Source organism: Salvelinus sp. IW2-2015, unplaced genomic scaffold, assembly GCF_002910315.2.
Source record: "Salvelinus sp. IW2-2015 unplaced genomic scaffold, ASM291031v2 Un_scaffold3641, whole genome shotgun sequence".
Lineage (NCBI taxonomy): Eukaryota > Metazoa > Chordata > Actinopteri > Salmoniformes > Salmonidae > Salvelinus > Salvelinus sp. IW2-2015.
Window position 1 is genome coordinate 41,982 of NW_019944918.1, and position 5,644 is coordinate 47,625.

The following is a 5,644-nucleotide window of genomic DNA, read 5'->3' on the forward strand; positions in this document are numbered from 1 at the left end:
AGACGTGAATGTTCTGCAGAGCTGTGCCTAGTCAGCTGAAGTGTAGTGAATGTGCTAGCAGGCACCAGGGTGGTAAACTTCTGGGAACTTCACAAAGTTTCCAGTTTTTTTCTTCAGAAATCCCATTGGAAGATTTCTGGAACTTTCCGGAACTTGCAACCCTAGCAGGCAGCTTATGTACAGTATATATCACTGATCATGATATCTATTCTGCTCTTGCTTTGGACGCTTGCTGCATGCAGAGGCCTATGAAGAGGAAGGTATGTGTATTCAAGTTCTTAAAGTTGTATTGTACCTCTGATTGGACAGACTGCACTGTGTCAGTCTCCTCTCCCAGTTCAGGAGGTTTACGGTATCGGAAGACTGGAAAGAGACCCTGTCCATGAGTCCATGTGCTCCAGCAGCAAAATACTGCCCAAATGTAGTCTCCTGCTAAATATCTTTCCCCATACTCCCAACAAATTCATGAAAGTCAAGGCCTGAGTAATCTCGGAACCAAGAACCAAATCTCGCGTGAATAGTCTGTCACGCAAAACTACGGCCTGAGTGGCCTATATGAGAAATGTCCGCAAACAGACGTGTTGTGACAGCGTGAGAAAGGGTGACGGAATATGAAATGCTGCAGTGACTCGTATGTCATGTCTGCTCTGTCTGCTTCTCTTCCTGCATGACATTCTGCCAAACCAGTCGAGGAAGGAGAACAAGATGGTACTTTGTATTTCTCTGACTGCAAGAGTGTTGCTGTTGCCTTTGCTTGTGGTTTCTACCTGTTGAGTGTGAAGGTCAAGCCAAAAATCTAATACACAACGTCAACGATGTTTCTGTACTTATTGACAATTCATTGTAATTTCTGATTTTAATAAATTTCCACCACCAACTTGACTTTGGGAATATAGATTAACATGTATCATCCAAGTACAGAATTCAGTCTGGATTGTAGAAAGAGTCTAATTCTGACAATTAAGTAGTTCTAATGAAGAAGAAAAAAGAGAATGTAACTCATAAATAGCATAGAGATCCTACATAGTAAATAGTAAGGTATTGCTCTTGTCCTACTTATCCTTACAAGCAGCTATACTGTACACATGTCTGTTATTATACATGTTATACAGCTTGTTTCACTAACAACATACCAAATTAACATTGTGAAATTGAAAGTAAAACCTACAAAACGGTTTACTTTCCCTCTTAAATATTAATTTGTTATTATTTTTACAAGTTAAAAGTAGCCTGAAACTGCAGCCCACACGATATGTCCCCTTGATTAACTGAACCTCCATTTTGGGTCTGTTGCTTGAGATCGTTGTCACTGTATGTGATATCGCTAACGCTGTAATAATTCTTCCCACTTTTACATGTTCTTACTGAACAGAGGAGAAGCCCAAGTTCAAGGGAGTAGAAGTTCTATCCAACATCCATGTCAAACCAACCAGTTTCAAGCTGTTATGTGTGTTCCAGAGTTGGAATCAATCAGTCCATTCAGGAAGTAAACTGAAATTCCAATTCCAATTGTCCTAATTGAGAAAACAAGTGAAGGAGGAATTGAACGAATTGGAACTGCTAGAATTTCAGTTTACTTGGTAATTGACTGAATTGAAATGGAATTAACCGGAAGTCCAGAACCCTGGCTTCCACATGTTTGTAACCCGTTAGTTTGTACGCACAATGTTTTATGAGGACAGAACCAACAGTGGCAGCGCAGAACCCGGTGAATATTCCTGGGTTGTCCTAAAGCATTAGACATAACTTACGTGGCATCTTTTGACATTCCGTAGAGTCCCTAGGTCCCTTGACGGCGAGAAGGTGGACTTTGACGTAAGTAAACTGTAAATCCTTCGTTCTAATCTTGTTTCTGAACTAAAACATCCTTGGCCAAAAGAAAGCAACAGTTTAGGTCTGGTACAGTGAACTACACTTGAGGTAATCCTCTCAACGTTTGTTGTTTAACAGGACCTCATAAGAAGCGTCAGAACAAAGACCTGGTTGAGCTGCAGGGGCTGATCGACGTCCACTTTGAGAACAGGAAGAAGGAGAGGAGGAGCTTATCGCCCTCAAGCCAGAATTGTGACTGTTATTACCTCGCCTTTACAGCTGTAAAACAGTGTAAATACCAGGGTTTGGGTCAACTCAATTTAAATTGCAGACCATTCAGGAAGTACTCTTCAATTACAACTACGATTCTTCTTCTATTCTTTCAATTAGGAACATTTGGAATTGGAGTTGGAATTTGGTTAACGTTCTGAATTGACTGGAATTAAATGGAATTGACCCCAACCCTGGTAGAACCAAGTAATTACAGGGAGTAGAAACTATGCTTGACTTGCGGAATGGAGCCCAAACTAATACATAGGTCGATGGTGACCTTTTGAGAATTTTGGGCTTCTGTTTGAAGAACTTCTAGAACATCATTCCTATCCTTTAGCCCAATAACAAACGGTTACAGTAACCATGTCTTCTGGTGGCAGACCTGTAAACAACCTAATCTTTTAGCCCAAGTAACAAGGTTACAGTAACATGTCTTTCTGGTGTCAGACCCGTAAACAACCTATCTTTAGCCCAAGTAACAAGGTTACAGTAACCATGTCTTCTGGTGGCAGACCTGTAAACAACGTGTACGTGAGGTTCCTCTCCTCCCAGGAGAAACGTAGGTCAGAGAGGGCCGAGATCCAGAGGTACGCACTGAGGAAGACAAGAACGCCAGGCCAGACGTGAGGTCAGTATAGCCTAAACTCTGCAAGCAAACATGTGAATTCAACAGTAGTTTAAGTTTTTTTTTTTTTTTTTTTACCAACATGTGGTGCTTAACGTGGGATGGTTACTTGTTTACAGGAGGAGAGGCTGAAAGAGGAGGAGAATGGATCAAAAAGAAAGGCTGATGATGACGCTAAGAAGAAGTCAGCCCTGACCAACATGGGCTCCAGCTATAGCAGCTCACTGCAGAAGGTCAGGTACCTCCACACACCACGACTAACACAAATCCAGGGCCTCTCAAAATGCCTCCTCTTTCCATCATATTTTTATTTAACTATGTCAATTAAGTCAATAAGAGCAAATTCTTAATTACATGGCGGCTACACCCAGCCAAACCATAACCCGACGACACGACTGGCCAATTGTGCGCCACCCGATGGACTCTAATCACGGCCCCAGTGTTATACCAGCTGGAAGTGAACCAGGGTCCTGTAGTGGTGGCTCCCCTAGACTGATTGCCCAGCTGCATTAGACCGCTGCGCCACTCGGGAGTGCAGTACCTGTCGCCTACATATAGAGTGCACTACCTTGTTCCCTACATATAGAGTGTACCACCTACATAAAGAGTGTACTATCCTGTTCCCTACATATAGAGTGCACTACCCAATTCCCTGCATATAGAGTGTACCACCTACATATAGAGTGTACTATCCTGTTCCCTACATATATAGTGCACTACCTTGTTCCCTACATATAGAGTGTACTTCTTTGTAAAACATGGACCTGTCTTCATCACAGCCAACCTGCTTTTCTGGAAACACGTTTTAATGTTTAATTAGTGGATGCTTCAGTCCTAGTTGGTTCCATGAAACGACACGCATCATATAACAACGTAACATGATTGGAAGATAATGACAGAGAGAGACGTAACATGATTGGAAGATAATGACAGAGAGACATCACATGATTGAAGTTACAGATTGTTTGTCATCATGAGCTGTAGCTCTGAACCTCTTGTTCAACACAGACCTAGATGAAATCTAAAATGGCCGCCCTTATTTCCCATTGCCTGACGACTCATCCTGAATTTAATTACGTTGTTCTATCGATCGCCCCATTCATCTGTCTGAACCCGCCATCCTAGAAGTCGTTTGTGCTGACGTCAAAAAATGACGCGATTCATTTATTCGTGTACGCCAACTCTGTCCCAACCCATCGGTTTCTGGGACCAATCAGAACGGGTCAGAATGTGTTCGCTTTCTCAAAGAGATCCAGAAGAAACATTACAGGCACGTGACGTTGAGCCTGAGTGATGTGGATGGGCAGCCAGGCTATATTCCCTGTGTGTGTGTGTCTCTGAACCGGTTGCCGTTGCTCTGTCACCTCCCAGGCTGACACTAAGAGAGGAGGTAAGAAGCAGACGGAGAGAGAGAAGAAGAAGAAGATCCTGGTGGAGCGACGCAAGCCCCTCAACATCGACCATCTGAACGAGGACAAGCTCAAGTAAGATATTAGTCTCGGTGGGAGATGTGGATATATTTGTTTCTGTGTTAGTAAAAGAGGCAGTGAGTCCTGAACCTGAGCCGTGTGACATGGTTGTAGAGGAACTAGAATGTTCCTTGTAGACATCTCTAGGACTATGAGAATACTTCATTTCACTATTGTCATTTTCAGATGACAGAAATGTGCCGTTTTTAAGCCATCCTCCTGAATGTMTTGTCCTTTTCAGGGACAAGGCTAAGGATCTATGGGAATGGATGCACCAACTGGAGTCTGAGAAGTATGAACACATTGAGAAACTCAAGAGGCAGAAGTATGAGGTGAGTGATTTTTTACATTTACATTTTTAATGTGCTTCTTCCATAGAGATACTGTGCAAAATGACCGATATTATACATTAGGGTTGGAGTCAATTCACTTTCAATTAAGTATTTTTTTAATACAATAAAAAAATATATATATTTTAACGATTTTTTTTCTCTCCACATAATTTAAAGGGGAAATCTGTAGTAGCTACATACACTACATGGCCAAAAGTATGTGGGCACCTGCTCGTCGAACATCTCATTACAAAATCATGGGCATTAATATGGAGTTGGTCCTTGCCCTTTGCTGCTATAACAGCCTCCACTCTGCTGCGAAGGCTTTCCACTAGAGGATGGAACATTGCTGCGGGGACGTGCTTCCATTCAGCCACAAGAGAATTAGTGAGGTCGGGCACTGATGTTGGACGATTAGTCCTGGCCCGCAGTCAGCGTTCCAATTCATCCCCAAAGGTGTTCAATGGGGTTGAGGTCAGGGCTCTGTGCAGGCCAGTCAAGATCTTCCACACCGATCTCGACAAACCATTTCTGTATGGCCATATTACAACGTATGTGTTGTGATAATTGCTTTGTTTGCTGTTAATTCATATGCCTTGCGACGGTAATATATAGGCCTAGTTTTTGATGGTAGGCCACTCTGGTAGGACTACATTAGGATCAAATAGCCGCAGCAGCCTACTTGACCACTGTCTGAAACTGTAACTTAAAGCAGGTACAGCCTCAGTGTTCACTGTAAATGCGCCCTGGAAGTTGCACAGAATATTCACAACGTTCCAGTTTGTACCTCAGCAGACCTGAACTTTGCTCAGTGCCGGAACATTGGGTGGGWGTACGCTTTGTTATTGTTATAATAATTATATTTATTATGGTCTAAATGGTTCAGGGTCAATTTAAATTTGAATTCAGACAATTCAGGAAGTAAATTGAAATTAAAGTGGCAATCAGCAATTGAAACAATAACAAAGTGTACTCCCGCCCCTGTTTTGGTAAAAAGCTGTGCTATTGTGCTCTTATTTATTTTATTGACTACTGATTTATAATCAGAGGGTAAACGTTTGCTCTCCTTCTGTAAGGATCTGACGGTTGTCTTTCAGACAGAAGGCCACTGATTTATAATCAGAGGGTAAACG

General features: G+C 42.3%; 1 pseudogene; it reads left to right on the forward strand.

The window, feature by feature from the left end:
• The window catches only part of LOC112076246 (troponin T, fast skeletal muscle isoforms-like), a 15,938-nt pseudogene extending 11,379 nt beyond the window's left edge, over nucleotides 1-4,559 (forward strand).
• Nucleotides 4,560-5,644: the final 1,085 nt, after the last annotated feature.